Source organism: Pseudophryne corroboree, unplaced genomic scaffold, assembly GCF_028390025.1.
Source record: "Pseudophryne corroboree isolate aPseCor3 unplaced genomic scaffold, aPseCor3.hap2 scaffold_711, whole genome shotgun sequence".
NCBI lineage: Eukaryota > Metazoa > Chordata > Amphibia > Anura > Myobatrachidae > Pseudophryne > Pseudophryne corroboree.
Genome location: NW_026970294.1, coordinates 207,501 through 230,000, shown reverse-complemented (window position 1 = coordinate 230,000; position 22,500 = coordinate 207,501). Strand labels below are relative to the sequence as shown.

General features: G+C 41.7%; 73 non-coding genes and 25 pseudogenes across 73 annotated transcripts; all 98 read left to right on the top strand.

Moving 5' to 3' along the window:
- The first annotated feature begins 10 nt into the window (after positions 1–10).
- On the top strand, positions 11–129 carry LOC135039567 (5S ribosomal RNA). The gene has a single exon (XR_010233568.1). It is a non-coding gene; the product is annotated as a 5S ribosomal RNA (ribosomal RNA).
- Positions 130–236: 107 nt separating this feature from the next.
- Positions 237–355, top strand: LOC135038576 (5S ribosomal RNA). The gene has a single exon (XR_010232934.1). It is a non-coding gene; the product is annotated as a 5S ribosomal RNA (ribosomal RNA).
- Positions 356–462: 107 nt separating this feature from the next.
- LOC135038817 (5S ribosomal RNA) lies at positions 463–581 on the top strand. The gene has a single exon (XR_010233171.1). It is a non-coding gene; the product is annotated as a 5S ribosomal RNA (ribosomal RNA).
- A 107-nt stretch (positions 582–688) lies between these two features.
- On the top strand, positions 689–807 carry LOC135039616 (5S ribosomal RNA). The gene has a single exon (XR_010233614.1). It is a non-coding gene; the product is annotated as a 5S ribosomal RNA (ribosomal RNA).
- Positions 808–914: 107 nt separating this feature from the next.
- Positions 915–1,033, top strand: LOC135039025 (5S ribosomal RNA; annotated as a pseudogene).
- A 107-nt stretch (positions 1,034–1,140) lies between these two features.
- Positions 1,141–1,259, top strand: LOC135039429 (5S ribosomal RNA). The gene has a single exon (XR_010233434.1). It is a non-coding gene; the product is annotated as a 5S ribosomal RNA (ribosomal RNA).
- Positions 1,260–1,366: 107 nt separating this feature from the next.
- On the top strand, positions 1,367–1,484 carry LOC135039400 (5S ribosomal RNA; annotated as a pseudogene).
- Positions 1,485–1,591: 107 nt separating this feature from the next.
- On the top strand, positions 1,592–1,710 carry LOC135039730 (5S ribosomal RNA). The gene has a single exon (XR_010233726.1). It is a non-coding gene; the product is annotated as a 5S ribosomal RNA (ribosomal RNA).
- Positions 1,711–1,817: 107 nt separating this feature from the next.
- LOC135039374 (5S ribosomal RNA) lies at positions 1,818–1,936 on the top strand (annotated as a pseudogene).
- A 107-nt stretch (positions 1,937–2,043) lies between these two features.
- LOC135039383 (5S ribosomal RNA) lies at positions 2,044–2,152 on the top strand (annotated as a pseudogene).
- Positions 2,153–2,259: 107 nt separating this feature from the next.
- On the top strand, positions 2,260–2,378 carry LOC135039193 (5S ribosomal RNA; annotated as a pseudogene).
- Positions 2,379–2,485: 107 nt separating this feature from the next.
- Positions 2,486–2,604, top strand: LOC135039566 (5S ribosomal RNA). Its single transcript, XR_010233567.1, has one exon. It is a non-coding gene; the product is annotated as a 5S ribosomal RNA (ribosomal RNA).
- Positions 2,605–2,711: 107 nt separating this feature from the next.
- Positions 2,712–2,830, top strand: LOC135039615 (5S ribosomal RNA). The gene has a single exon (XR_010233613.1). It is a non-coding gene; the product is annotated as a 5S ribosomal RNA (ribosomal RNA).
- Positions 2,831–2,937: 107 nt separating this feature from the next.
- LOC135039614 (5S ribosomal RNA) lies at positions 2,938–3,056 on the top strand. Its single transcript, XR_010233612.1, has one exon. It is a non-coding gene; the product is annotated as a 5S ribosomal RNA (ribosomal RNA).
- Positions 3,057–3,163: 107 nt separating this feature from the next.
- Positions 3,164–3,282, top strand: LOC135039613 (5S ribosomal RNA). The gene has a single exon (XR_010233611.1). It is a non-coding gene; the product is annotated as a 5S ribosomal RNA (ribosomal RNA).
- Positions 3,283–3,389: 107 nt separating this feature from the next.
- On the top strand, positions 3,390–3,508 carry LOC135038726 (5S ribosomal RNA). The gene has a single exon (XR_010233082.1). It is a non-coding gene; the product is annotated as a 5S ribosomal RNA (ribosomal RNA).
- A 107-nt stretch (positions 3,509–3,615) lies between these two features.
- On the top strand, positions 3,616–3,734 carry LOC135039565 (5S ribosomal RNA). Its single transcript, XR_010233566.1, has one exon. It is a non-coding gene; the product is annotated as a 5S ribosomal RNA (ribosomal RNA).
- Positions 3,735–3,841: 107 nt separating this feature from the next.
- Positions 3,842–3,960, top strand: LOC135038573 (5S ribosomal RNA). The gene has a single exon (XR_010232932.1). It is a non-coding gene; the product is annotated as a 5S ribosomal RNA (ribosomal RNA).
- Positions 3,961–4,067: 107 nt separating this feature from the next.
- Positions 4,068–4,186, top strand: LOC135038816 (5S ribosomal RNA). Its single transcript, XR_010233170.1, has one exon. It is a non-coding gene; the product is annotated as a 5S ribosomal RNA (ribosomal RNA).
- A 107-nt stretch (positions 4,187–4,293) lies between these two features.
- Positions 4,294–4,412, top strand: LOC135039612 (5S ribosomal RNA). The gene has a single exon (XR_010233610.1). It is a non-coding gene; the product is annotated as a 5S ribosomal RNA (ribosomal RNA).
- Positions 4,413–4,519: 107 nt separating this feature from the next.
- LOC135038844 (5S ribosomal RNA) lies at positions 4,520–4,638 on the top strand. Its single transcript, XR_010233196.1, has one exon. It is a non-coding gene; the product is annotated as a 5S ribosomal RNA (ribosomal RNA).
- A 107-nt stretch (positions 4,639–4,745) lies between these two features.
- Positions 4,746–4,864, top strand: LOC135039428 (5S ribosomal RNA). Its single transcript, XR_010233433.1, has one exon. It is a non-coding gene; the product is annotated as a 5S ribosomal RNA (ribosomal RNA).
- A 107-nt stretch (positions 4,865–4,971) lies between these two features.
- Positions 4,972–5,089, top strand: LOC135039399 (5S ribosomal RNA; annotated as a pseudogene).
- Positions 5,090–5,196: 107 nt separating this feature from the next.
- On the top strand, positions 5,197–5,315 carry LOC135039729 (5S ribosomal RNA). Its single transcript, XR_010233725.1, has one exon. It is a non-coding gene; the product is annotated as a 5S ribosomal RNA (ribosomal RNA).
- A 107-nt stretch (positions 5,316–5,422) lies between these two features.
- Positions 5,423–5,541, top strand: LOC135039373 (5S ribosomal RNA; annotated as a pseudogene).
- A 107-nt stretch (positions 5,542–5,648) lies between these two features.
- Positions 5,649–5,757, top strand: LOC135039381 (5S ribosomal RNA; annotated as a pseudogene).
- A 107-nt stretch (positions 5,758–5,864) lies between these two features.
- On the top strand, positions 5,865–5,983 carry LOC135039192 (5S ribosomal RNA; annotated as a pseudogene).
- A 107-nt stretch (positions 5,984–6,090) lies between these two features.
- On the top strand, positions 6,091–6,209 carry LOC135039563 (5S ribosomal RNA). Its single transcript, XR_010233564.1, has one exon. It is a non-coding gene; the product is annotated as a 5S ribosomal RNA (ribosomal RNA).
- A 107-nt stretch (positions 6,210–6,316) lies between these two features.
- LOC135039610 (5S ribosomal RNA) lies at positions 6,317–6,435 on the top strand. Its single transcript, XR_010233608.1, has one exon. It is a non-coding gene; the product is annotated as a 5S ribosomal RNA (ribosomal RNA).
- A 107-nt stretch (positions 6,436–6,542) lies between these two features.
- On the top strand, positions 6,543–6,661 carry LOC135039609 (5S ribosomal RNA). The gene has a single exon (XR_010233607.1). It is a non-coding gene; the product is annotated as a 5S ribosomal RNA (ribosomal RNA).
- Positions 6,662–6,768: 107 nt separating this feature from the next.
- LOC135039608 (5S ribosomal RNA) lies at positions 6,769–6,887 on the top strand. Its single transcript, XR_010233606.1, has one exon. It is a non-coding gene; the product is annotated as a 5S ribosomal RNA (ribosomal RNA).
- Positions 6,888–6,994: 107 nt separating this feature from the next.
- Positions 6,995–7,113, top strand: LOC135038725 (5S ribosomal RNA). The gene has a single exon (XR_010233081.1). It is a non-coding gene; the product is annotated as a 5S ribosomal RNA (ribosomal RNA).
- Positions 7,114–7,220: 107 nt separating this feature from the next.
- Positions 7,221–7,339, top strand: LOC135039562 (5S ribosomal RNA). Its single transcript, XR_010233563.1, has one exon. It is a non-coding gene; the product is annotated as a 5S ribosomal RNA (ribosomal RNA).
- Positions 7,340–7,446: 107 nt separating this feature from the next.
- On the top strand, positions 7,447–7,565 carry LOC135038572 (5S ribosomal RNA). The gene has a single exon (XR_010232931.1). It is a non-coding gene; the product is annotated as a 5S ribosomal RNA (ribosomal RNA).
- A 107-nt stretch (positions 7,566–7,672) lies between these two features.
- On the top strand, positions 7,673–7,791 carry LOC135038744 (5S ribosomal RNA). The gene has a single exon (XR_010233099.1). It is a non-coding gene; the product is annotated as a 5S ribosomal RNA (ribosomal RNA).
- Positions 7,792–7,898: 107 nt separating this feature from the next.
- On the top strand, positions 7,899–8,017 carry LOC135039607 (5S ribosomal RNA). The gene has a single exon (XR_010233605.1). It is a non-coding gene; the product is annotated as a 5S ribosomal RNA (ribosomal RNA).
- Positions 8,018–8,124: 107 nt separating this feature from the next.
- On the top strand, positions 8,125–8,243 carry LOC135038826 (5S ribosomal RNA). The gene has a single exon (XR_010233179.1). It is a non-coding gene; the product is annotated as a 5S ribosomal RNA (ribosomal RNA).
- Positions 8,244–8,350: 107 nt separating this feature from the next.
- Positions 8,351–8,469, top strand: LOC135038843 (5S ribosomal RNA). Its single transcript, XR_010233195.1, has one exon. It is a non-coding gene; the product is annotated as a 5S ribosomal RNA (ribosomal RNA).
- A 107-nt stretch (positions 8,470–8,576) lies between these two features.
- Positions 8,577–8,695, top strand: LOC135039427 (5S ribosomal RNA). The gene has a single exon (XR_010233432.1). It is a non-coding gene; the product is annotated as a 5S ribosomal RNA (ribosomal RNA).
- A 107-nt stretch (positions 8,696–8,802) lies between these two features.
- On the top strand, positions 8,803–8,920 carry LOC135039395 (5S ribosomal RNA; annotated as a pseudogene).
- A 107-nt stretch (positions 8,921–9,027) lies between these two features.
- Positions 9,028–9,146, top strand: LOC135039606 (5S ribosomal RNA). The gene has a single exon (XR_010233604.1). It is a non-coding gene; the product is annotated as a 5S ribosomal RNA (ribosomal RNA).
- Positions 9,147–9,253: 107 nt separating this feature from the next.
- Positions 9,254–9,372, top strand: LOC135038724 (5S ribosomal RNA). Its single transcript, XR_010233080.1, has one exon. It is a non-coding gene; the product is annotated as a 5S ribosomal RNA (ribosomal RNA).
- A 107-nt stretch (positions 9,373–9,479) lies between these two features.
- Positions 9,480–9,598, top strand: LOC135039561 (5S ribosomal RNA). The gene has a single exon (XR_010233562.1). It is a non-coding gene; the product is annotated as a 5S ribosomal RNA (ribosomal RNA).
- A 107-nt stretch (positions 9,599–9,705) lies between these two features.
- On the top strand, positions 9,706–9,824 carry LOC135038571 (5S ribosomal RNA). Its single transcript, XR_010232930.1, has one exon. It is a non-coding gene; the product is annotated as a 5S ribosomal RNA (ribosomal RNA).
- Positions 9,825–9,931: 107 nt separating this feature from the next.
- LOC135038815 (5S ribosomal RNA) lies at positions 9,932–10,050 on the top strand. The gene has a single exon (XR_010233169.1). It is a non-coding gene; the product is annotated as a 5S ribosomal RNA (ribosomal RNA).
- A 107-nt stretch (positions 10,051–10,157) lies between these two features.
- Positions 10,158–10,276, top strand: LOC135039191 (5S ribosomal RNA; annotated as a pseudogene).
- A 107-nt stretch (positions 10,277–10,383) lies between these two features.
- LOC135039560 (5S ribosomal RNA) lies at positions 10,384–10,502 on the top strand. The gene has a single exon (XR_010233561.1). It is a non-coding gene; the product is annotated as a 5S ribosomal RNA (ribosomal RNA).
- A 107-nt stretch (positions 10,503–10,609) lies between these two features.
- LOC135039605 (5S ribosomal RNA) lies at positions 10,610–10,728 on the top strand. Its single transcript, XR_010233603.1, has one exon. It is a non-coding gene; the product is annotated as a 5S ribosomal RNA (ribosomal RNA).
- A 107-nt stretch (positions 10,729–10,835) lies between these two features.
- LOC135039604 (5S ribosomal RNA) lies at positions 10,836–10,954 on the top strand. Its single transcript, XR_010233602.1, has one exon. It is a non-coding gene; the product is annotated as a 5S ribosomal RNA (ribosomal RNA).
- Positions 10,955–11,061: 107 nt separating this feature from the next.
- LOC135039603 (5S ribosomal RNA) lies at positions 11,062–11,180 on the top strand. Its single transcript, XR_010233601.1, has one exon. It is a non-coding gene; the product is annotated as a 5S ribosomal RNA (ribosomal RNA).
- A 107-nt stretch (positions 11,181–11,287) lies between these two features.
- On the top strand, positions 11,288–11,406 carry LOC135038723 (5S ribosomal RNA). The gene has a single exon (XR_010233079.1). It is a non-coding gene; the product is annotated as a 5S ribosomal RNA (ribosomal RNA).
- A 107-nt stretch (positions 11,407–11,513) lies between these two features.
- On the top strand, positions 11,514–11,632 carry LOC135039559 (5S ribosomal RNA). Its single transcript, XR_010233560.1, has one exon. It is a non-coding gene; the product is annotated as a 5S ribosomal RNA (ribosomal RNA).
- A 107-nt stretch (positions 11,633–11,739) lies between these two features.
- On the top strand, positions 11,740–11,858 carry LOC135038570 (5S ribosomal RNA). The gene has a single exon (XR_010232929.1). It is a non-coding gene; the product is annotated as a 5S ribosomal RNA (ribosomal RNA).
- Positions 11,859–11,965: 107 nt separating this feature from the next.
- LOC135038814 (5S ribosomal RNA) lies at positions 11,966–12,084 on the top strand. Its single transcript, XR_010233168.1, has one exon. It is a non-coding gene; the product is annotated as a 5S ribosomal RNA (ribosomal RNA).
- A 107-nt stretch (positions 12,085–12,191) lies between these two features.
- On the top strand, positions 12,192–12,310 carry LOC135039602 (5S ribosomal RNA). Its single transcript, XR_010233600.1, has one exon. It is a non-coding gene; the product is annotated as a 5S ribosomal RNA (ribosomal RNA).
- A 107-nt stretch (positions 12,311–12,417) lies between these two features.
- LOC135038824 (5S ribosomal RNA) lies at positions 12,418–12,536 on the top strand. Its single transcript, XR_010233177.1, has one exon. It is a non-coding gene; the product is annotated as a 5S ribosomal RNA (ribosomal RNA).
- Positions 12,537–12,643: 107 nt separating this feature from the next.
- On the top strand, positions 12,644–12,762 carry LOC135038842 (5S ribosomal RNA). The gene has a single exon (XR_010233194.1). It is a non-coding gene; the product is annotated as a 5S ribosomal RNA (ribosomal RNA).
- Positions 12,763–12,869: 107 nt separating this feature from the next.
- On the top strand, positions 12,870–12,988 carry LOC135039425 (5S ribosomal RNA). The gene has a single exon (XR_010233430.1). It is a non-coding gene; the product is annotated as a 5S ribosomal RNA (ribosomal RNA).
- Positions 12,989–13,095: 107 nt separating this feature from the next.
- LOC135039144 (5S ribosomal RNA) lies at positions 13,096–13,214 on the top strand (annotated as a pseudogene).
- A 107-nt stretch (positions 13,215–13,321) lies between these two features.
- LOC135039599 (5S ribosomal RNA) lies at positions 13,322–13,440 on the top strand. The gene has a single exon (XR_010233599.1). It is a non-coding gene; the product is annotated as a 5S ribosomal RNA (ribosomal RNA).
- A 107-nt stretch (positions 13,441–13,547) lies between these two features.
- On the top strand, positions 13,548–13,666 carry LOC135038721 (5S ribosomal RNA). Its single transcript, XR_010233077.1, has one exon. It is a non-coding gene; the product is annotated as a 5S ribosomal RNA (ribosomal RNA).
- A 107-nt stretch (positions 13,667–13,773) lies between these two features.
- Positions 13,774–13,892, top strand: LOC135039558 (5S ribosomal RNA). Its single transcript, XR_010233559.1, has one exon. It is a non-coding gene; the product is annotated as a 5S ribosomal RNA (ribosomal RNA).
- A 107-nt stretch (positions 13,893–13,999) lies between these two features.
- On the top strand, positions 14,000–14,118 carry LOC135038569 (5S ribosomal RNA). Its single transcript, XR_010232928.1, has one exon. It is a non-coding gene; the product is annotated as a 5S ribosomal RNA (ribosomal RNA).
- A 107-nt stretch (positions 14,119–14,225) lies between these two features.
- LOC135038812 (5S ribosomal RNA) lies at positions 14,226–14,344 on the top strand. The gene has a single exon (XR_010233166.1). It is a non-coding gene; the product is annotated as a 5S ribosomal RNA (ribosomal RNA).
- Positions 14,345–14,451: 107 nt separating this feature from the next.
- On the top strand, positions 14,452–14,570 carry LOC135039597 (5S ribosomal RNA). The gene has a single exon (XR_010233597.1). It is a non-coding gene; the product is annotated as a 5S ribosomal RNA (ribosomal RNA).
- A 107-nt stretch (positions 14,571–14,677) lies between these two features.
- LOC135038823 (5S ribosomal RNA) lies at positions 14,678–14,796 on the top strand. The gene has a single exon (XR_010233176.1). It is a non-coding gene; the product is annotated as a 5S ribosomal RNA (ribosomal RNA).
- Positions 14,797–14,903: 107 nt separating this feature from the next.
- On the top strand, positions 14,904–15,022 carry LOC135038841 (5S ribosomal RNA). Its single transcript, XR_010233193.1, has one exon. It is a non-coding gene; the product is annotated as a 5S ribosomal RNA (ribosomal RNA).
- A 107-nt stretch (positions 15,023–15,129) lies between these two features.
- LOC135039398 (5S ribosomal RNA) lies at positions 15,130–15,247 on the top strand (annotated as a pseudogene).
- A 107-nt stretch (positions 15,248–15,354) lies between these two features.
- LOC135039728 (5S ribosomal RNA) lies at positions 15,355–15,473 on the top strand. Its single transcript, XR_010233724.1, has one exon. It is a non-coding gene; the product is annotated as a 5S ribosomal RNA (ribosomal RNA).
- Positions 15,474–15,580: 107 nt separating this feature from the next.
- On the top strand, positions 15,581–15,699 carry LOC135039367 (5S ribosomal RNA; annotated as a pseudogene).
- A 107-nt stretch (positions 15,700–15,806) lies between these two features.
- LOC135039380 (5S ribosomal RNA) lies at positions 15,807–15,915 on the top strand (annotated as a pseudogene).
- Positions 15,916–16,022: 107 nt separating this feature from the next.
- Positions 16,023–16,141, top strand: LOC135039190 (5S ribosomal RNA; annotated as a pseudogene).
- A 107-nt stretch (positions 16,142–16,248) lies between these two features.
- LOC135039754 (5S ribosomal RNA) lies at positions 16,249–16,367 on the top strand. Its single transcript, XR_010233749.1, has one exon. It is a non-coding gene; the product is annotated as a 5S ribosomal RNA (ribosomal RNA).
- A 107-nt stretch (positions 16,368–16,474) lies between these two features.
- Positions 16,475–16,593, top strand: LOC135039325 (5S ribosomal RNA; annotated as a pseudogene).
- Positions 16,594–16,700: 107 nt separating this feature from the next.
- LOC135038999 (5S ribosomal RNA) lies at positions 16,701–16,819 on the top strand. The gene has a single exon (XR_010233348.1). It is a non-coding gene; the product is annotated as a 5S ribosomal RNA (ribosomal RNA).
- Positions 16,820–16,926: 107 nt separating this feature from the next.
- LOC135039216 (5S ribosomal RNA) lies at positions 16,927–17,045 on the top strand (annotated as a pseudogene).
- A 107-nt stretch (positions 17,046–17,152) lies between these two features.
- On the top strand, positions 17,153–17,271 carry LOC135038953 (5S ribosomal RNA). The gene has a single exon (XR_010233303.1). It is a non-coding gene; the product is annotated as a 5S ribosomal RNA (ribosomal RNA).
- A 107-nt stretch (positions 17,272–17,378) lies between these two features.
- On the top strand, positions 17,379–17,497 carry LOC135039394 (5S ribosomal RNA; annotated as a pseudogene).
- Positions 17,498–17,604: 107 nt separating this feature from the next.
- On the top strand, positions 17,605–17,723 carry LOC135039424 (5S ribosomal RNA). Its single transcript, XR_010233429.1, has one exon. It is a non-coding gene; the product is annotated as a 5S ribosomal RNA (ribosomal RNA).
- A 107-nt stretch (positions 17,724–17,830) lies between these two features.
- On the top strand, positions 17,831–17,949 carry LOC135039043 (5S ribosomal RNA; annotated as a pseudogene).
- Positions 17,950–18,056: 107 nt separating this feature from the next.
- Positions 18,057–18,175, top strand: LOC135038564 (5S ribosomal RNA). The gene has a single exon (XR_010232923.1). It is a non-coding gene; the product is annotated as a 5S ribosomal RNA (ribosomal RNA).
- Positions 18,176–18,498: 323 nt separating this feature from the next.
- LOC135038907 (5S ribosomal RNA) lies at positions 18,499–18,618 on the top strand. The gene has a single exon (XR_010233259.1). It is a non-coding gene; the product is annotated as a 5S ribosomal RNA (ribosomal RNA).
- A 107-nt stretch (positions 18,619–18,725) lies between these two features.
- LOC135038806 (5S ribosomal RNA) lies at positions 18,726–18,844 on the top strand. The gene has a single exon (XR_010233160.1). It is a non-coding gene; the product is annotated as a 5S ribosomal RNA (ribosomal RNA).
- Positions 18,845–18,951: 107 nt separating this feature from the next.
- Positions 18,952–19,070, top strand: LOC135038484 (5S ribosomal RNA). The gene has a single exon (XR_010232847.1). It is a non-coding gene; the product is annotated as a 5S ribosomal RNA (ribosomal RNA).
- Positions 19,071–19,177: 107 nt separating this feature from the next.
- Positions 19,178–19,296, top strand: LOC135039487 (5S ribosomal RNA). The gene has a single exon (XR_010233491.1). It is a non-coding gene; the product is annotated as a 5S ribosomal RNA (ribosomal RNA).
- Positions 19,297–19,403: 107 nt separating this feature from the next.
- Positions 19,404–19,522, top strand: LOC135038689 (5S ribosomal RNA). Its single transcript, XR_010233045.1, has one exon. It is a non-coding gene; the product is annotated as a 5S ribosomal RNA (ribosomal RNA).
- Positions 19,523–19,629: 107 nt separating this feature from the next.
- Positions 19,630–19,748, top strand: LOC135039077 (5S ribosomal RNA; annotated as a pseudogene).
- A 107-nt stretch (positions 19,749–19,855) lies between these two features.
- On the top strand, positions 19,856–19,974 carry LOC135039794 (5S ribosomal RNA). The gene has a single exon (XR_010233786.1). It is a non-coding gene; the product is annotated as a 5S ribosomal RNA (ribosomal RNA).
- A 107-nt stretch (positions 19,975–20,081) lies between these two features.
- On the top strand, positions 20,082–20,200 carry LOC135039712 (5S ribosomal RNA). Its single transcript, XR_010233709.1, has one exon. It is a non-coding gene; the product is annotated as a 5S ribosomal RNA (ribosomal RNA).
- A 107-nt stretch (positions 20,201–20,307) lies between these two features.
- Positions 20,308–20,426, top strand: LOC135039753 (5S ribosomal RNA). Its single transcript, XR_010233748.1, has one exon. It is a non-coding gene; the product is annotated as a 5S ribosomal RNA (ribosomal RNA).
- Positions 20,427–20,533: 107 nt separating this feature from the next.
- On the top strand, positions 20,534–20,652 carry LOC135039324 (5S ribosomal RNA; annotated as a pseudogene).
- A 107-nt stretch (positions 20,653–20,759) lies between these two features.
- On the top strand, positions 20,760–20,878 carry LOC135038998 (5S ribosomal RNA). The gene has a single exon (XR_010233347.1). It is a non-coding gene; the product is annotated as a 5S ribosomal RNA (ribosomal RNA).
- A 107-nt stretch (positions 20,879–20,985) lies between these two features.
- Positions 20,986–21,104, top strand: LOC135039215 (5S ribosomal RNA; annotated as a pseudogene).
- A 107-nt stretch (positions 21,105–21,211) lies between these two features.
- On the top strand, positions 21,212–21,330 carry LOC135039752 (5S ribosomal RNA). Its single transcript, XR_010233747.1, has one exon. It is a non-coding gene; the product is annotated as a 5S ribosomal RNA (ribosomal RNA).
- A 107-nt stretch (positions 21,331–21,437) lies between these two features.
- Positions 21,438–21,556, top strand: LOC135039391 (5S ribosomal RNA; annotated as a pseudogene).
- Positions 21,557–21,663: 107 nt separating this feature from the next.
- Positions 21,664–21,782, top strand: LOC135039423 (5S ribosomal RNA). The gene has a single exon (XR_010233428.1). It is a non-coding gene; the product is annotated as a 5S ribosomal RNA (ribosomal RNA).
- Positions 21,783–21,889: 107 nt separating this feature from the next.
- On the top strand, positions 21,890–22,008 carry LOC135039042 (5S ribosomal RNA; annotated as a pseudogene).
- Positions 22,009–22,115: 107 nt separating this feature from the next.
- LOC135038562 (5S ribosomal RNA) lies at positions 22,116–22,234 on the top strand. Its single transcript, XR_010232921.1, has one exon. It is a non-coding gene; the product is annotated as a 5S ribosomal RNA (ribosomal RNA).
- Positions 22,235–22,500: the final 266 nt, after the last annotated feature.

Genomic DNA, 22,500 nt, shown 5'->3' with positions numbered 1-22,500 from the left:
CACAAAGCTCATTTACAGCCACACCACACTGGATACGCCCAATCTCATCTGATCTTGGAAGCTAAGCAGTGTTGGGCCTGGTTAGTACTTGGATGGGAGACCACCTGGGAATACAAGGTGCTGTAGATATTTTTATACTGCCAACACCGTTCTGTTGATGCATTCCATTTTCAAACGTATTCATTTATGAACCAGTAGTTAGAAGTAGAAAAGTTCTAACAGAAACCACAAAGTTCATCTACAGCCACACCACACTGGATATGCCCAATCTCATCTGATCTTGGAAGCAAAGCAGTGTTGGGCCTGGTTAGTACTTGGATGGGAGACCACCTGGGAATACAAGGTGCTGTAGATATTTTTATACTGCCAACACCGTTCTGTTGATGCATTCCATTTTCAAACGTATTCATTTATGAACCAGTAGTTAGAAGTAGAAAAGTTCTAACAGAAACCACAAAGTTCATCTACAGCCACACCACACTGGATATGCCCAAGCTCATCTGATCTTGGAAGCTAAGCAGTGTTGGGCCTGGTTAGTACTTGGATGGGAGACCACCTGGGAATACAAGGTGCTGTAGATATTTTTATACTGCCAACACCGTTCTGTTGATGCATTCCATTTTCAAACATATTCATTTATGAACCAGTAGTTAGAAGTAGAAAAGTTCTAATAGAAACTACAAAGCTCATCTACAGCCACACCACACTGGATATGCCCAATCTCATCTGATCTTGGAAGCTAAGCAGTGTTGGGCCTGGTTAGTACTTGGATGGGAGACCACCTGGGAATACAAGGTGCTGTAGATATTTTTATACTGCCAACACCGTTCTGTTGATGCATTCCATTTTCAAACGTATTCATTTATGAACCAGTAGTTAGAAGTAGAAAAGTTCTAACAGAAACCACAAAGCTCTTCTACAGCCACACCACACTGGATACGCCCAATCTCATCTGATCTTGGAAGCTAAGCAGTGTTGGGCCTGGTTAGTATTTGGATGGGAGACCACCTGGGAATACAAGTAGCTGTAGATATTTTTATACTGCCAACACCGTTCTGTTGATGCATTCCATTTTCAAACGTATTCATTTATGAACCAGTAGTTAGAAGTAGAAAAGTTCTAACAGAAACCACAAAGCTCATCTACAGCCACACCACACTGGATACGCCCAATCTCATCTGATCTTGGAAGCTAAGCAGTGTTGGGCCTGGTTAGTACTTGGATGGGAGACCACCTGGGAATACAAGGTGCTGTAGATATTTTTATACTGCCAACACCGTTCTGTTGATGCATTCCATTTTCAAACGTATTCATTTATGAACCAGTAGTTAGAAGTAGAAAAGTTCTAACAGAAACCACAAAGTTCATCTACAGCCACACGAACTGGATACGTCCAATCTCACCTGATCTTGGAAGCTAAGCAGTGTTGGTCCTGGTTAGTACTTGGATGGGAGACCACATGGGAATACAAGGTGCTGTAGATATTTTTATACTGCCAACACCGTTCTGTTGATGCATTCAATTTTCAAATGTATTCATTTATGAACCAGTAGTTAGAAGTAGAAAAGTTCAAACAGAAACCACAAAGCTCATCTACAGCCACACCACACTGGATACGCCCAATCTCATCTGATCTTGGAAGCTAAGCAGTGTTGGGCCTGGTTAGTACTTGGATGGGACACCACCTGGGAATACAAGGTGCTGTAGATATTTTTATACTGCCAACACCATTCTGTTGATGCATTCCATTTTCAAATGTATTCATTTATGAACCTGTAGTTAGAAGTAGAAAAGTTCTAACAGAAACCACAAAGCTCATCTAATGCCACACCACACTGGATACGCCCAATCTCAACTGATCTTGAAAGCTAAGCAGTGTTGGGCCTGGTTAGTAATTGGATGGGAGACCACCTGGGAATACAAGGTGCTGTAGATATTTTTATACTACCAACACCGTTCTGTTGATGCATTCCATTTTCAAACGTATTCATTTATGAACCAGTAGTTAGAAGTAGAAAAGTTCTAACAGAAACCATAAAGCTCATCTACAGCCACACCACACTGGATACGCCTGATCTTGGAAGCTAAGCAGTGTTGGGCCTGGTTAGTACTTGGATGGGAGACCACCTGGGAATACAAGGTGCTGTAGATATTTTTATACTGCCAACACCGTTCTGTTGATGCATTCCATTTTCAAACGTATTCATTTATGAACCAGTAGTTAGAAGTAGAAAAGTTCTAACAGAAACCACAAAGCTCATCTACAGCCACACGACACTGGATACGTCCAAACTCATCTGATCTTGGAAGCTAAGCAGTGTTGGGCCTGGTTAGTACTTGGATGGGAGACCACTTGGGAATACAAGGTGCTGTAGATATTTTTATACTGCCAACACCGTTCTGTTGATGCATTCCATTTTAAAACGTATTCATTTATGAACCAGTAGTTAGAAGTAGAAAAGTTCTAACAGAAACCATAAAGCTCATTTACAGCCACACCACACTGGATACGCCCAATCTCATCTGATCTTGGAAGCTAAGCAGTGTTGGGCCTGGTTAGTACTTGGATGGGAGACCACCTGGGAATACAAGGTGCTGTAGATATTTTTATACTGCCAACACCGTTCTGTTGATGCATTCCATTTTCAAACGTATTCATTTATGAACCAGTAGTTAGAAGTAGAAAAGTTCTAACAGAAACCACAAAGTTCATCTACAGCCACACCACACTGGATATGCCCAATCTCATCTGATCTTGGAAGCTAAGCAGTGTTGGGCCTGGTTAGTACTTGGATGGGAGACCACCTGGGAATACAAGGTGCTGTAGATATTTTTATACTGCCAACACCGTTCTGTTGATGCATTCCATTTTCCAACGTATTCATTTATGAACCAGTAGTTAGAAGTAGAAAAGTTCTAACAGAAACCACAAAGTTCATCTACAGCCACACCACACTGGATATGCCCAATCTCATCTGATCTTGGAAGCTAAGCAGTGTTGGGCCTGGTTAGTACTTGGATGGGAGACCACCTGGGAATACAAGGTGCTGTAGATATTTTTATACTGCCAACACCGTTCTGTTGATGCATTCCATTTTCAAACGTATTCATTTATGAACCAGTAGTTAGAAGTAGAAAAGTTCGAATAGAAACTACAAAGCTCATCTACAGCCACACCACACTGGATATGCCCAATCTCATCTGATCTTGGAAGCTAAGCAGTGTTGGGCCTGGTTAGTACTTGGATGGGAGACCACCTGGGAATACAAGGTGCTGTAGATATTTTTATACTGCCAACACCGTTCTGTTGATGCATTCCATTTTCAAACGTATTCATTTATGAACCAGTAGTTAGAAGTAGAAAAGTTCTAACAGAAACCACAAAGCTCTTCTACAGCCACACCACACTGGATACGCCCAATCTCATCTGATCTTGGAAGCTAAGCAGTGTTGGGCCTGGTTAGTACTTGGATGGGAGACCACCTGGGAATACAAGGTGCTGTCGATATTTTTATACTGCCAACACCGTTCTGTTGATGCATTCCATTTTAAAACGTATTCATTTATGAACCAGTAGTTAGAAGTAGAAAAGTTCTAACAGAAACCACAAAGCTCATTTACAGCCACACCACACTGGATACGCCCAATCTCATCTGATCTTGGAAGCTAAGCAGTGTTGGGCCTGGTTAGTACTTGGATGGGAGACCACCTGGGAATACAAGGTGCTGTAGATATTTTTATACTGCCAACACCGTTCTGTTGATGCATTCCATTTTCAAACGTATTCATTTATGAACCAGTAGTTAGAAGTAGAAAAGTTCTAACAGAAACCACAAAGTTCATCTACAGCCACACCACACTGGATATGCCCAATCTCATCTGATCTTGGAAGCAAAGCAGTGTTGGGCCTGGTTAGTACTTGGATGGGAGACCACCTGGGAATACAAGGTGCTGTAGATATTTTTATACTGCCAACACCGTTCTGTTGATGCATTCCATTTTCAAACGTATTCATTTATGAACCAGTAGTTAGAAGTAGAAAAGTTCTAACAGAAACCACAAAGTTCATCTACAGCCACACCACACTGGATATGCCCAAGCTCATCTGATCTTGGAAGCTAAGCAGTGTTGGGCCTGGTTAGTACTTGGATGGGAGACCACCTGGGAATACAAGGTGCTGTAGATATTTTTATACTGCCAACACCGTTCTGTTGATGCATTCCATTTTCAAACATATTCATTTATGAACCAGTAGTTAGAAGTAGAAAAGTTCTAATAGAAACCACAAAGCTCATCTACAGCCACACCACACTGGATATGCCCAATCTCATCTGATCTTGGAAGCTAAGCAGTGTTGGGCCTGGTTAGTACTTGGATGGGAGACCACCTGGGAATACAAGGTGCTGTAGATATTTTTATACTGCCAACACCGTTCTGTTGATGCATTCCATTTTCAAACGTATTCATTTATGAACCAGTAGTTAGAAGTAGAAAAGTTCTAACAGAAACCACAAAGCTCATCTACAGCCACACCACACTGGATACGCCCAATCTCATCTGATCTTGGAAGCTAAGCAGTGTTGGGCCTGGTTAGTATTTGGATGGGAGACCACCTGGGAATACAAGTAGCTGTAGATATTTTTATACTGCCAACACCGTTCTGTTGATGCATTCCATTTTCAAACGTATTCATTTATGAACCAGTAGTTAGAAGTAGAAAAGTTCTAACAGAAACCACAAAGCTCATCTACAGCCACACCACACTGGATACGCCCAATCTCATCTGATCTTGGAAGCTAAGCAGTGTTGGGCCTGGTTAGTACTTGGATGGGAGACCACCTGGGAATACAAGGTGCTGTAGATATTTTTATACTGCCAACACCGTTCTGTTGATGCATTCCATTTTCAAACGTATTCATTTATGAACCAGTAGTTAGAAGTAGAAAAGTTCTAACAGAAACCACAAAGTTCATCTACAGCCACACGAACTGGATACGTCCAATCTCACCTGATCTTGGAAGCTAAGCAGTGTTGGTCCTGGTTAGTACTTGGATGGGAGACCACATGGGAATACAAGGTGCTGTAGATATTTTTATACTGCCAACACCGTTCTGTTGATGCATTCAATTTTCAAATGTATTCATTTATGAACCAGTAGTTAGAAGTAGAAAAGTTCAAACAGAAACCACAAAGCTCATCTACAGCCACACCACACTGGATACGCCCAATCTCATCTGATCTTGGAAGCTAAGCAGTGTTGGGCCTGGTTAGTACTTGGATGGGACACCACCTGGGAATACAAGGTGCTGTAGATATTTTTATACTGCCAACACCATTCTGTTGATGCATTCCATTTTCAAATGTATTCATTTATGAACCTGTAGTTAGAAGTAGAAAAGTTCTAACAGAAACCACAAAGCTCATCTAATGCCACACCACACTGGATACGCCCAATCTCAACTGATCTTGAAAGCTAAGCAGTGTTGGGCCTGGTTAGTAATTGGATGGGAGACCACCTGGGAATACAAGGTGCTGTAGATATTTTTATACTACCAACACCGTTCTGTTGATGCATTCCATTTTCAAACGTATTCATTTATGAACCAGTAGTTAGAAGTAGAAAAGTTCTAACAGAAACCATAAAGCTCATCTACAGCCACACCACACTGGATACGCCTGATCTTGGAAGCTAAGCAGTGTTGGGCCTGGTTAGTACTTGGATGGGAGACCACCTGGGAATACAAGGTGCTGTAGATATTTTTATACTGCCAACACCGTTCTGTTGATGCATTCCATTTTCAAACGTATTCATTTATGAACCAGTAGTTAGAAGTAGAAAAGTTCTAACAGAAACCACAAAGCTCATCTACAGCCACACGACACTGGATACGTCCAAACTCATCTGATCTTGGAAGCTAAGCAGTGTTGGGCCTGGTTAGTACTTGGATGGGAGACCACTTGGGAATACAAGGTGCTGTAGATATTTTTATACTGCCAACACCGTTCTGTTGATGCATTCCATTTTAAAACGTATTCATTTATGAACCAGTAGTTAGAAGTAGAAAAGTTCTAACAGAAACCATAAAGCTCATTTACAGCCACACCACACTGGATACGCCCAATCTCATCTGATCTTGGAAGCTAAGCAGTGTTGGGCCTGGTTAGTACTTGGATGGGAGACCACCTGGGAATACAAGGTGCTGTAGATATTTTTATACTGCCAACACCGTTCTGTTGATGCATTCCATTTTCAAACGTATTCATTTATGAACCAGTAGTTAGAAGTAGAAAAGTTCTAACAGAAACCACAAAGTTCATCTACAGCCACACCACACTGGATATGCCCAATCTCATCTGATCTTGGAAGCTAAGCAGTGTTGGGCCTGGTTAGTACTTGGATGGGAGACCACCTGGGAATACAAGGTGCTGTAGATATTTTTATACTGCCAACACCGTTCTGTTGATGCATTCCATTTTCAAACGTATTCATTTATGAACCAGTAGTTAGAAGTAGAAAAGTTCTAACAGAAACCACAAAGTTCATCTACAGCCACACCACACTGGATATGCCCAATCTCATCTGATCTTGGAAGCTAAGCAGTGTTGGGCCTGGTTAGTACTTGGATGGGAGACCACCTGGGAATACAAGGTGCTGTAGATATTTTTATACTGCCAACACCGTTCTGTTGATGCATTCCATTTTCAAACGTATTCATTTATGAACCAGTAGTTAGAAGTAGAAAAGTTCGAATAGAAACTACAAAGCTCATCTACAGCCACACCACACTGGATATGCCCAATCTCATCTGATCTTGGAAGCTAAGCAGTGTTGGGCCTGGTTAGTACTTGGATGGGAGACCACCTGGGAATACAAGGTGCTGTAGATATTTTTATACTGCCAACACCGTTCTGTTGATGCATTCCATTTTCAAACGTATTCATTTATGAACCAGTAGTTAGAAGTAGAAAAGTTCTAACAGAAACCACAAAGCTCTTCTACAGCCACACCACACTGGATACGCCCAATCTCATCTGATCTTGGAAGCTAAGCAGTGTTGGGCCTGGTTAGTACTTGGATGGGAGACCACCTGGGAATACAAGGTGCTGTCGATATTTTTATACTGCCAACACCGTTCTGTTGATGCATTCCATTTTAAAACGTATTCATTTATGAACCAGTAGTTAGAAGTAGAAAAGTTCTAACAGAAACCACAAAGCTCATTTACAGCCACACCACACTGGATACGCCCAATCTCATCTGATCTTGGAAGCTAAGCAGTGTTGGGCCTGGTTAGTACTTGGATGGGAGACCACCTGGGAATACAAGGTGCTGTAGATATTTTTATACTGCCAACACCGTTCTGTTGATGCATTCCATTTTCAAACGTATTCATTTATGAACCAGTAGTTAGAAGTAGAAAAGTTCTAACAGAAACCACAAAGTTCATCTACAGCCACACCACACTGGATATGCCCAATCTCATCTGATCTTGGAAGCAAAGCAGTGTTGGGCCTGGTTAGTACTTGGATGGGAGACCACCTGGGAATACAAGGTGCTGTAGATATTTTTATACTGCCAACACCGTTCTGTTGATGCATTCCATTTTCAAACGTATTCATTTATGAACCAGTAGTTAGAAGTAGAAAAGTTCTAACAGAAACCACAAAGTTCATCTACAGCCACACCACACTGGATATGCCCAAGCTCATCTGATCTTGGAAGCTAAGCAGTGTTGGGCCTGGTTAGTACTTGGATGGGAGACCACCTGGGAATACAAGGTGCTGTAGATTTTTTTATACTGCCAACACCGTTCTGTTGATGCATTCCATTTTCAAACATATTCATTTATGAACCAGTAGTTAGAAGTAGAAAAGTTCTAATAGAAACTACAAAGCTCATCTACAGCCACACCACACTGGATATGCCCAATCTCATCTGATCTTGGAAGCTAAGCAGTGTTGGGCCTGGTTAGTACTTGGATGGGAGACCACCTGGGAATACAAGGTGCTGTAGATATTTTTATACTGCCAACACCGTTCTGTTGATGCATTCCATTTTCAAACGTATTCATTTATGAACCAGTAGTTAGAAGTAGAAAAGTTCTAACAGAAACCACAAAGCTCTTCTACAGCCACACCACACTGGATACGCCCAATCTCATCTGATCTTGGAAGCTAAGCAGTGTTAGGCCTGGTTAGTACTTGGATGGGAGACCACCTGGGAATACAAGGTGCTGTAGATATTTTTATACTGCCAACACCGTTCTGTTGATGCATTCCATTTTCAAGCGTATTCATTTATGAACCAGTAGTTAGAAGTAGAAAAGTTCTAACAGAAACCACAAAGCTCATCTACAGCCACACCACACTGGATACGCCCAATCTCATCTGATCTTGGAAGCTAAGCAGTGTTGGGCCTGGTTAGTATTTGGATGGGAGACCACCTGGGAATACAAGTAGCTGTAGATATTTTTATACTGCCAACACCGTTCTGTTGATGCATTCCATTTTCAAACGTATTCATTTATGAACCAGTAGTTAGAAGTAGAAAAGTTCTAACAGAAACCACAAAGCTCATCTACAGCCACACCACACTGGATACGCCCAATCTCATCTGATCTTGGAAGCTAAGCAGTGTTGGGCCTGGTTAGTACTTGGATGGGAGACCACCTGGGAATACAAGGTGCTGTAGATATTTTTATACTGCCAACACCGTTCTGTTGATGCATTCCATTTTCAAACGTATTCATTTATGAACCAGTAGTTAGAAGTAGAAAAGTTCTAACAGAAACCACAAAGTTCATCTACAGCCACACGAACTGGATACGTCCAATCTCACCTGATCTTGGAAGCTAAGCAGTGTTGGTCCTGGTTAGTACTTGGATGGGAGACCACCTGGGAATACAAGGTGCTGTAGATACTTTTATACTGCCAACACCGTTCTGTTGATGCATTCCATTTTCAAACGTATTCATTTATGAACCAGTAGTTAGAAGTAGAAAAGTTCGAATAGAAACTACAAAGCTCATCTACAGCCACACCACACTGGATATGCCCAATCTCATCTGATCTTGGAAGCTAAGCAGTGTTGGGCCTGGTTAGTACTTGGATGGGAGACCACCTGGGAATACAAGGTGCTGTAGATATTTTTATACTGCCAACACCGTTCTGTTGATGCATTCCATTTTCAAACGTATTCATTTATGAACCAGTAGTTAGAAGTAGAAAAGTTCTAACAGAAACCACAAAGCTCTTCTACAGCCACACCACACTGGATACGCCCAATCTCATCTGATCTTGGAAGCTAAGCAGTGTTGGGCCTGGTTAGTACTTGGATGGGAGACCACCTGGGAATACAAGGTGCTGTCGATATTTTTATACTGCCAACACCGTTCTGTTGATGCATTCCATTTTAAAACGTATTCATTTATGAACCAGTAGTTAGAAGTAGAAAAGTTCTAACAGAAACCACAAAGCTCATTTACAGCCACACCACACTGGATACGCCCAATCTCATCTGATCTTGGAAGCTAAGCAGTGTTGGGCCTGGTTAGTACTTGGATGGGAGACCACCTGGGAATACAAGGTGCTGTAGATATTTTTATACTGCCAACACCGTTCTGTTGATGCATTCCATTTTCAAACGTATTCATTTATGAACCAGTAGTTAGAAGTAGAAAAGTTCTAACAGAAACCACAAAGTTCATCTACAGCCACACCACACTGGATATGCCCAATCTCATCTGATCTTGGAAGCAAAGCAGTGTTGGGCCTGGTTAGTACTTGGATGGGAGACCACCTGGGAATACAAGGTGCTGTAGATATTTTTATACTGCCAACACCGTTCTGTTGATGCATTCCATTTTCAAACGTATTCATTTATGAACCAGTAGTTAGAAGTAGAAAAGTTCTAACAGAAACCACAAAGTTCATCTACAGCCACACCACACTGGATATGCCCAAGCTCATCTGATCTTGGAAGCTAAGCAGTGTTGGGCCTGGTTAGTACTTGGATGGGAGACCACCTGGGAATACAAGGTGCTGTAGATATTTTTATACTGCCAACACCGTTCTGTTGATGCATTCCATTTTCAAACGTATTCATTTATGAACCAGTAGTTAGAAGTAGAAAAGTTCTAACAGAAACCACAAAGCTCATCTACAGCCACACGACACTGGATACGTCCAAACTCATCTGATCTTGGAAGCTAAGCAGTGTTGGGCCTGGTTAGTACTTGGATGGGAGACCACTTGGGAATACAAGGTGCTGTAGATATTTTTATACTGCCAACACCGTTCTGTTGATGCATTCCATTTTAAAACGTATTCATTTATGAACCAGTAGTTAGAAGTAGAAAAGTTCTAACAGAAACCATAAAGCTCATTTACAGCCACACCACACTGGATACGCCCAATCTCATCTGATCTTGGAAGCTAAGCAGTGTTGGGCCTGGTTAGTACTTGGATGGGAGACCACCTGGGAATACAAGGTGCTGTAGATATTTTTATACTGCCAACACCGTTCTGTTGATGCATTCCATTTTCAAACGTATTCATTTATGAACCAGTAGTTAGAAGTAGAAAAGTTCTAACAGAAACCACAAAGTTCATCTACAGCCACACCACACTGGATATGCCCAATCTCATCTGATCTTGGAAGCTAAGCAGTGTTGGGCCTGGTTAGTACTTGGATGGGAGACCACCTGGGAATACAAGGTGCTGTAGATATTTTTATACTGCCAACACCGTTCTGTTGATGCATTCCATTTTCAAACGTATTCATTTATGAACCAGTAGTTAGAAGTAGAAAAGTTCTAACAGAAACCACAAAGTTCATCTACAGCCACACCACACTGGATATGCCCAATCTCATCTGATCTTGGAAGCTAAGCAGTGTTGGGCCTGGTTAGTACTTGGATGGGAGACCACCTGGGAATACAAGGTGCTGTAGATATTTTTATACTGCCAACACCGTTCTGTTGATGCATTCCATTTTCAAACGTATTCATTTATGAACCAGTAGTTAGAAGTAGAAAAGTTCGAATAGAAACTACAAAGCTCATCTACAGCCACACCACACTGGATATGCCCAATCTCATCTGATCTTGGAAGCTAAGCAGTGTTGGGCCTGGTTAGTACTTGGATGGGAGACCACCTGGGAATACAAGGTGCTGTAGATATTTTTATACTGCCAACACCGTTCTGTTGATGCATTCCATTTTCAAACGTATTCATTTATGAACCAGTAGTTAGAAGTAGAAAAGTTCTAACAGAAACCACAAAGCTCTTCTACAGCCACACCACACTGGATACGCCCAATCTCATCTGATCTTGGAAGCTAAGCAGTGTTGGGCCTGGTTAGTACTTGGATGGGAGACCACCTGGGAATACAAGGTGCTGTCGATATTTTTATACTGCCAACACCGTTCTGTTGATGCATTCCATTTTAAAACGTATTCATTTATGAACCAGTAGTTAGAAGTAGAAAAGTTCTAACAGAAACCACAAAGCTCATTTACAGCCACACCACACTGGATACGCCCAATCTCATCTGATCTTGGAAGCTAAGCAGTGTTGGGCCTGGTTAGTACTTGGATGGGAGACCACCTGGGAATACAAGGTGCTGTAGATATTTTTATACTGCCAACACCGTTCTGTTGATGCATTCCATTTTCAAACGTATTCATTTATGAACCAGTAGTTAGAAGTAGAAAAGTTCTAACAGAAACCACAAAGTTCATCTACAGCCACACCACACTGGATATGCCCAATCTCATCTGATCTTGGAAGCAAAGCAGTGTTGGGCCTGGTTAGTACTTGGATGGGAGACCACCTGGGAATACAAGGTGCTGTAGATATTTTTATACTGCCAACACCGTTCTGTTGATGCATTCCATTTTCAAACGTATTCATTTATGAACCAGTAGTTAGAAGTAGAAAAGTTCTAACAGAAAACACAAAGTTCATCTACAGCCACACCACACTGGATATGCCCAAGCTCATCTGATCTTGGAAGCTAAGCAGTGTTGGGCCTGGTTAGTACTTGGATGGGAGACCACCTGGGAATACAAGGTGCTGTAGATATTTTTATACTGCCAACACCGTTCTGTTGATGCATTCCATTTTCAAACATATTCATTTATGAACCAGTAGTTAGAAGTAGAAAAGTTCTAATAGAAACTACAAAGCTCATCTACAGCCACACCACACTGGATATGCCCAATCTCATCTGATCTTGGAAGCTAAGCAGTGTTGGGCCTGGTTAGTACTTGGATGGGAGACCACCTGGGAATACAAGGTGCTGTAGATATTTTTATACTGCCAACACCGTTCTGTTGATGCATTCCATTTTCAAACGTATTCATTTATGAACCAGTAGTTAGAAGTAGAAAAGTTCTAACAGAAACCACAAAGCTCTTCTACAGCCACACCACACTGGATACGCCCAATCTCATCTGATCTTGGAAGCTAAGCAGTGTTAGGCCTGGTTAGTACTTGGATGGGAGACCACCTGGGAATACAAGGTGCTGTAGATATTTTTATACTGCCAACACCGTTCTGTTGATGCATTCCATTTTCAAACGTATTCATTTATGAACCAGTAGTTAGAAGTAGAAAAGTTCTAACAGAAACCACAAAGCTCATCTACAGCCACACCACACTGGATACGCCCAATCTCATCTGATCTTGGAAGCTAAGCAGTGTTGGGCCTGGTTAGTATTTGGATGGGAGACCACCTGGGAATACAAGTAGCTGTAGATATTTTTATACTGCCAACACCGTTCTGTTGATGCATTCCATTTTCAAACGTATTCATTTATGAACCAGTAGTTAGAAGTAGAAAAGTTCTAACAGAAACCACAAAGCTCATCTACAGCCACACCACACTGGATACGCCCAATCTCATCTGATCTTGGAAGCTAAGCAGTGTTGGGCCTGGTTAGTACTTGGATGGGAGACCACCTGGGAATACAAGGTGCTGTAGATATTTTTATACTGCCAACACCGTTCTGTTGATGCATTCCATTTTCAAACGTATTCATTTATGAACCAGTAGTTAGAAGTAGAAAAGTTCTAACAGAAACCACAAAGTTCATCTACAGCCACACCACACTGGATACGTCCAATCTCACCTGATCTTGGAAGCTAAGCAGTGTTGGTCCTGGTTAGTACTTGGATGGGAGACCACCTGGGAATACAAGGTGCTGTAGATATTTTTATACTGCCAACACCGTTCTGTTGATGCATTCCATTTTCAAACGTATTCATTTATGAACCAGTAGTTAGAAGTAGAAAAGTTCGAATAGAAACTACAAAGCTCATCTACAGCCACACCACACTGGATATGCCCAATCTCATCTGATCTTGGAAGCTAAGCAGTGTTGGGCCTGGTTAGTACTTGGATGGGAGACCACCTGGGAATACAAGGTGCTGTAGATATTTTTATACTGCCAACACCGTTCTGTTGATGCATTCCATTTTCAAACGTATTCATTTATGAACCAGTAGTTAGAAGTAGAAAAGTTCTAACAGAAACCACAAAGCTCTTCTACAGCCACACCACACTGGATACGCCCAATCTCATCTGATCTTGGAAGCTAAGCAGTGTTGGGCCTGGTTAGTACTTGGATGGGAGACCACCTGGGAATACAAGGTGCTGTCGATATTTTTATACTGCCAACACCGTTCTGTTGATGCATTCCATTTTAAAACGTATTCATTTATGAACCAGTAGTTAGAAGTAGAAAAGTTCTAACAGAAACCACAAAGCTCATTTACAGCCACACCACACTGGATACGCCCAATCTCATCTGATCTTGGAAGCTAAGCAGTGTTGGGCCTGGTTAGTACTTGGATGGGAGACCACCTGGGAATACAAGGTGCTGTAGATATTTTTATACTGCCAACACCGTTCTGTTGATGCATTCCATTTTCAAACGTATTCATTTATGAACCAGTAGTTAGAAGTAGAAAAGTTCTAACAGAAACCACAAAGTTCATCTACAGCCACACCACACTGGATATGCCCAATCTCATCTGATCTTGGAAGCAAAGCAGTGTTGGGCCTGGTTAGTACTTGGATGGGAGACCACCTGGGAATACAAGGTGCTGTAGATATTTTTATACTGCCAACACCGTTCTGTTGATGCATTCCATTTTCAAACGTATTCATTTATGAACCAGTAGTTAGAAGTAGAAAAGTTCTAACAGAAACCACAAAGTTCATCTACAGCCACACCACACTGGATATGCCCAAGCTCATCTGATCTTGGAAGCTAAGCAGTGTTGGGCCTGGTTAGTACTTGGATGGGAGACCACCTGGGAATACAAGGTGCTGTAGATATTTTTATACTGCCAACACCGTTCTGTTGATGCATTCCATTTTCAAACATATTCATTTATGAACCAGTAGTTAGAAGTAGAAAAGTTCTAATAGAAACTACAAAGCTCATCTACAGCCACACCACACTGGATATGCCCAATCTCATCTGATCTTGGAAGCTAAGCAGTGTTGGGCCTGGTTAGTACTTGGATGGGAGACCACCTGGGAATACAAGGTGCTGTAGATATTTTTATATTGCCAACACCGTTCTGTTGATGCATTCCATTTTCAAACGTATTCATTTATGAACCAGTAGTTAGAAGTAGAAAAGTTCTAACAGAAACCACAAAGCTCTTCTACAGCCACACCACACTGGATACGCCCAATCTCATCTGATCTTGGAAGCTAAGCAGTGTTAGGCCTGGTTAGTACTTGGATGGGAGACCACCTGGGAATACAAGGTGCTGTAGATATTTTTATACTGCCAACACCGTTCTGTTGATGCATTCCATTTTCAAACGTATTCATTTATGAACCAGTAGTTAGAAGTAGAAAAGTTCTAACAGAAACCACAAAGCTCATCTACAGCCACACCACACTGGATACGCCCAATCTCATCTGATCTTGGAAGCTAAGCAGTGTTGGGCCTGGTTAGTATTTGGATGGGAGACCACCTGGGAATACAAGTAGCTGTAGATATTTTTATACTGCCAACACCGTTCTGTTGATGCATTCCATTTTCAAACGTATTCATTTATGAACCAGTAGTTAGAAGTAGAAAAGTTCTAACAGAAACCACAAAGTTCATCTACAGCCACACGAACTGGATACGTCCAATCTCACCTGATCTTGGAAGCTAAGCAGTGTTGGTCCTGGTTAGTACTTGGATGGGAGACCACATGGGAATACAAGGTGCTGTAGATATTTTTATACTGCCAACACCGTTCTGTTGATGCATTCAATTTTCAAATGTATTCATTTATGAACCAGTAGTTAGAAGTAGAAAAGTTCAAACAGAAACCACAAAGCTCATCTACAGCCACACCACACTGGATACGCCCAATCTCATCTGATCTTGGAAGCTAAGCAGTGTTGGGCCTGGTTAGTACTTGGATGGGACACCACCTGGGAATACAAGGTGCTGTAGATATTTTTATACTGCCAACACCATTCTGTTGATGCATTCCATTTTCAAATGTATTCATTTATGAACCTGTAGTTAGAAGTAGAAAAGTTCTAACAGAAACCACAAAGCTCATCTAATGCCACACCACACTGGATACGCCCAATCTCAACTGATCTTGAAAGCTAAGCAGTGTTGGGCCAGGTTAGTAATTGGATGGGAGACCACCTGGGAATACAAGGTGCTGTAGATATTTTTATACTACCAACACCGTTCTGTTGATGCATTCCATTTTCAAACGTATTCATTTATGAACCAGTAGTTAGAAGTAGAAAAGTTCTAACAGAAACCATAAAGCTCATCTACAGCCACACCACACTGGATACGCCTGATCTTGGAAGCTAAGCAGTGTTGGGCCTGGTTAGTACTTGGATGGGAGACCACCTGGGAATACAAGGTGCTGTAGATATTTTTATACTGCCAACACCGTTCTGTTGATGCATTCCATTTTCAAACGTATTCATTTATGAACCAGTAGTTAGAAGTAGAAAAGTTCTAACAGAAACCACAAAGCTCATCTACAGCCACACGACACTGGATACGTCCAAACTCATCTGATCTTGGAAGCTAAGCAGTGTTGGGCCTGGTTAGTACTTGGATGGGAGACCACTTGGGAATACAAGGTGCTGTAGATATTTTTATACTGCCAACACCGTTCTGTTGATGCATTCAATTTTCAAATGTATTCATTTATGAACCAGTAGTTAGAAGTAGAAAAGTTCAAACAGAAACCACAAAGCTCATCTACAGCCGCACCACACTGGATACGCCCAATCTCATCTGATCTTGGAAGCTAAGCAGTGTTGGGCCTGGTTAGTACTTGGATGGGAGACCACCTGGGAATACAAGGTGCTGTAGATATTTTTATACTGCCAACACCGTTCTGTTGATGCATTCCATTTTCAAATGTATTCATTTATGAACCAGTAGTTAGAAGTAGAAAAGTTCTAACAGAAACCACAAAGCTCATCTAATGCCACACCACACTGGATACGCCCAATCTCAACTGATCTTGGAAGCTAAGCAGTGTTGGGCCTGGTTAGTAATTGGATGGGAGACCACCTGGGAATACAAGGTGCTGTAGATATTTTTATACTACCAACACCGTTCTGTTGATGCATTCCATTTTCAAACGTATTCATTTATGAACCAGTAGTTAGAATTAGAAAAGTTCTAACAGAAACCATAAAGCTCATCTACAGCCACACCACACTGGATACGCCCAATCTTGTCTGATCTTGGAAGCTAAGCAGTGTTGGGCCTGGTTAGTACTTGGATGGGAGACCACCTGGGAATACAAGGTGCTGTAAATATTTTTATACTGCCAACACCGTTCTGTTGATGCATTCCATTTTCAAACGTATTCATTTATGAACCAGTAGTTAGAAGTAGAAAAGTTCTAACAGAAACCACAAAGCTCATCTACAGCCACACGACACTGGATACGTCCAATCTCCTCTGATCTTGGAAGCTAAGCAGTGTTGGGCCTGGTTAGTACTTGGATGGGAGACCACTTGGGAATACAAGGTGCTGTAGATATTTTTATACTGCCAACACCGTTCTGTTGATGCATTCAATTTTCAAATGTATTCATTTATGAACCAGTAGTTAGAAGTAGAAAAGTTCAAACAGAAACCACAAAGCTCATCTACAGCCGCACCACACTGGATACGCCCAATCTCATCTGATCGTGGAAGCTAAGCAGTGTTGGGCCTGGTTAGTACTTGGATGGGAGACCACCTGGGAATACAAGGTGCTGTAGATATTTTTATACTGCCAACACCGTTCTGTTGATGCATTCCATTTTCAAATGTATTCATTTATGAACCAGTAGTTAGAAGTAGAAAAGTTCTAACAGAAACCACAAAGCTCATCTAATGCCACACCACACTGGATACGCCCAATCTCAACTGATCTTGGAAGCTAAGCAGTGTTGGGCCTGGTTAGAAATTGGATGGGAGACCACCTGGGAATACAAGGTGCTGTAGATATTTTTATACTACCAACACCGTTCTGTTGATGCATTCCATTTTCAAACGTATTCATTTATGAACCAGTAGTTAGAAGTAGAAAAGTTCTAACAGAAACCATAAAGCTCATCTACAGCCACACCACACTGGATACGCCCAATCTCATCTGATCTTGGAAGCTAAGCAGTGTTGGGCCTGGTTAGTACTTGGATGGGAGACCACCTGGGAATACAAGGTGCTGTAGATATTTTTATACTGCCAACACCGTTCTGTTGATGCATTCCATTTTCAAACGTATTCATTTATGAACCAGTAGTTAGAAGTAGAAAAGTTCTAACAGAAACCACAAAGCTCATCTACAGCCACACGACACTGGATACGTCCAATCTCATCTGATCTTGGAAGCTAAGCAGTGTTGGGCCTGGTTAGTACTTGGATGGGAGACCACTTGGGAATACAAGGTGCTGTAGATATTTTTATACTGCCAACACCGTTCTGTTGATGCATTCAATTTTCAAATGTATTCATTTATGAACCAGTAGTTAGAAGTAGAAAAGTTCAAACAGAAACCACAAAGCTCATCTACAGCCGCACCACACTGGATACGCCCAATCTCATCTGATCTTGGAAGCTAAGCAGTGTTGGGCCTGGTTAGTACTTGGATGGGAGACCACCTGGGAGTACAAGGTGCTGTAGATATTTTTATACTGCCAACACCGTTCTGTTGATGCATTCCATTTTCAAACGTATTCATTTATGAACCAGTAGTTAGAAGTAGAAAAGTTCTAACAGAAACCATAAAGCTCATCTACAGCCACACCACACTGGATATGCCTGATCTTGGAAGCTAAGTAGTGTTGGGCCTGGTTAATACTTGGATGGGAGACCACCTGGGAATAGAAGGTGCTGTAGATATTTTTATACTACCAACACCGTTCTGTTGATGCATTCCATTTTCAAACGTATTCATTTATGAACCAGTAGTTAGAAGTAGAAAAGTACTAACAGAAACCATAAAGCTCTTCTACAGCCACACCACACTGGATATGCCCAATCTCATCTGATCTTGGAAACTAAGCAGTGTTGGGCCTGGTTAGTACTTGGATGGGAGACCACCTGGGAATACATAGGTGCTGTAGATATTTTTATACTGCCAACACCGTTCTGTTGATGCATTCCATTTTCAAACGTATTCATTTATGAACCAGTAGTTAGAAGTAGAAAAGTTCTAACAGAAACCACAAAGCTCATCTACAGCCACACCACACTGGATACGCCTAATTTCATCTGATCTTGGAAGCTAAGCAGTGTTGGGCCTGGTTAGTACTTGGATGGGAGACCATCTGGGAATACAAGGTGCTGTAGATATTTTTATACTGCCAACACCGTTCTGTTGATGCATTCCATTTTCAAACGTATTCATTTATGAACCAGTAGTTAGAAGTAGAAAAGTTCTAACAGAAACCACAAAGCTCATCTACAGCCACACCACACTGGATACGCCAAATCTCATCTGATCTTGGAAGCTAAGCAGTGTTGGGCCTGGTTAGTACTTGGATGGGAGACCACCTGGGAATACAAGGTGCTGTAGATATTTTTATACTGCCAACACCGTTCTGTTGATGCATTCCATTTTAAAACGTATTCATTTATGAACCAGTAGTTAGAAGTAGAAAAGTTCTAACAGAAACCACAAAGCTCATCTACAGCCACACCACACTGGATACGCCCAATCTCATCTGATCTTGGAAGCTAAGCAGTGTTGGGCCTAGTTAGTACTTGGATGGGAGACCACCTGGGAATACAAGGTGCTGTAGATATTTTTATACTGCCAACACCGTTCTGTTGATTCATTCCATTTTCAAACGTATTCATTTATGAACCAGTAGTTAGAAGTAGAAAAGTTCTAACAGAAACCACAAAGTTCATCTACAGCCACACCACACTGGATACGCCCAATCTCATCTGATCTTGGAAACTAAGCAGTGTTGGGCCTGGTTAGTACTTGGATGGGAGACCACCTGGGAATACAAGGTGCTGTAGATGTTTTTATACTGCCAACACCGTTCTGTTGATGCATTCCATTTTCAAACGTATTCATTTATGAACCAGTAGTTAGAAGTAGAAAAGTTCTAACAGTAACCACAAAGCTCATCTACAGCCACAACACACTGGATACGCCCAATCTCATCTGATCTTGGAAGCTAAGCAGTGTTGGGCCTGGTTAGTACTTGGATGGGAGACCACCTGGAAATACAAGGTGCTGTAGATATTTTTATACTGCCAACACCGTTCTGTTGATGCATTCCATTTTCAAACGTATTCATTTATGAACCAGTAGTTAGAAGTAGAAAAGTTCTAACAGAAACCACAAAGCTCATCTACAGCCACACCACACTGGATACGCCCAATCTCATCTGATCTTGGAAGCTAAGCAGTGTTGGGCCTGGTTAGTACTTGGATGGGAGACCACCTGGGAATACAAGGTGCTGTCGATATTCTTATACTGCCAACACCGTTCTGTTGATGCATTCCATTTTAAAACGTATTCATTTATGAACCAGTAGTTAGAAGTAGAAAAGTTCTAACAGAAACCACAAAGCTCATTTACAGCCACACCACACTGGATACGCCCAATCTCATCTGATCTTGGAAGCTAAGCAGTGTTGGGCCTAGTTAGTACTTGGATGGGAGACCACATGGGAATACAAGGTGCTGTAGATATTTTTATACTGCCAACACCGTTCTGTTGATGCATTCCATTTTCAAACGTATTCATTTATGAACCAGTAGTTAGAAGTAGAAAAGTTCAAACAGAAACCACAAAGCTCATCTACAGCCGCACCACACTGGATACGCCCAATCTCATCTGATCTTGGAAGCTAAGCAGTGTTGGGCCTGGTTAGTACTTGGATGGGAGACCACCTGGGAATACAAGGTGCTGTAGATATTTTTATACTGCCAACACCGTTCTGTTGATGCATTCCATTTTCAAATGTATTCATTTATGAACCAGTAGTTAGAAGTAGAAAAGTTCTAACAGAAACCACAAAGCTCATCTAATGCCACACCACACTGGATACGCCCAATCTCAACTGATCTTGGAAGCTAAGCAGTGTTGGGCCTGGTTAGTAATTGGATGGGAGACCACCTGGGAATACAAGGTGCTGTAGATATTTTTATACTACCAACACCGTTCTGTTGATGCATTCCATTTTCAAACGTATTCATTTATGAACCAGTAGTTAGAATTAGAAAAGTTCTAACAGAAACCATAAAGCTCATCTACAGCCACACCACACTGGATACGCCCAATCTTGTCTGATCTTGGAAGCTAAGCAGTGTTGGGCCTGGTTAGTACTTGGATGGGAGACCACCTGGGAATACAAGGTGCTGTAAATATTTTTATACTGCCAACACCGTTCTGTTGATGCATTCCATTTTCAAACGTATTCATTTATGAACCAGTAGTTAGAAGTAGAAAAGTTCTAACAGAAACCACAAAGCTCATCTACAGCCACACGACACTGGATACGTCCAATCTCCTCTGATCTTGGAAGCTAAGCAGTGTTGGGCCTGGTTAGTACTTGGATGGGAGACCACTTGGGAATACAAGGTGCTGTAGATATTTTTATACTGCCAACACCGTTCTGTTGATGCATTCAATTTTCAAATGTATTCATTTATGAACCAGTAGTTAGAAGTAGAAAAGTTCAAACAGAAACCACAAAGCTCATCTACAGCCGCACCACACTGGATACGCCCAATCTCATCTGATCTTGGAAGCTAAGCAGTGTTGGGCCTGGTTAGTACTTGGATGGGAGACCACCTGGGAATACAAGGTGCTGTAGATATTTTTATACTGCCAACACCGTTCTGTTGATGCATTCCATTTTCAAATGTATTCATTTATGAACCAGTAGTTAGAAGTAGAAAAGTTCTAACAGAAACCACAAAGCTCATCTAATGCCACACCACACTGGATACGCCCAATCTCAACTGATCTTGGAAGCTAAGCAGTGTTGGGCCTGGTTAGAAATTGGATGGGAGACCACCTGGGAATACAAGGTGCTGTAGATATTTTTATACTACCAACACCGTTCTGTTGATGCATTCCATTTTCAAACGTATTCATTTATGAACCAGTAGTTAGAAGTAGAAAAGTTCTAACAGAAACCATAAAGCTCATCTACAGCCACACCACACTGGATACGCCCAATCTCATCTGATCTTGGAAGCTAAGCAGTGTTGGGCCTGGTTAGTACTTGGATGGGAGACCACCTGGGAATACAAGGTGCTGTAGATATTTTTATACTGCCAACACCGTTCTGTTGATGCATTCCATTTTCAAACGTATTCATTTATGAACCAGTAGTTAGAAGTAGAAAAGTTCTAACAGAAACCACAAAGCTCATCTACAGCCACACGACACTGGATACGTCCAATCTCATCTGATCTTGGAAGCTAAGCAGTGTTGGGCCTGGTTAGTACTTGGATGGGAGACCACTTGGGAATACAAGGTGCTGTAGATATTTTTATACTGCCAACACCGTTCTGTTGATGCATTCAATTTTCAAATGTATTCATTTATGAACCAGTAGTTAGAAGTAGAAAAGTTCAAACAGAAACCACAAAGCTCATCTACAGCCGCACCACACTGGATACGCCCAATCTCATCTGATCTTGGAAGCTAAGCAGTGTTGGGCCTGGTTAGTACTTGGATGGGAGACCACCTGGGAGTACAAGGTGCTGTAGATATTTTTATACTGCCAACACCGTTCTGTTGATGCATTCCATTTTCAAACGTATTCATTTATGAACCAGTAGTTAGAAGTAGAAAAGTTCTAACAGAAACCATAAAGCTCATCTACAGCCACACCACACTGGATATGCCTGATCTTGGAAGCTAAGTAGTGTTGGGCCTGGTTAATACTTGGATGGGAGACCACCTGGGAATAGAAGGTGCTGTAGATATTTTTATACTACCAACACCGTTCTGTTGATGCATTCCATTTTCAAACGTA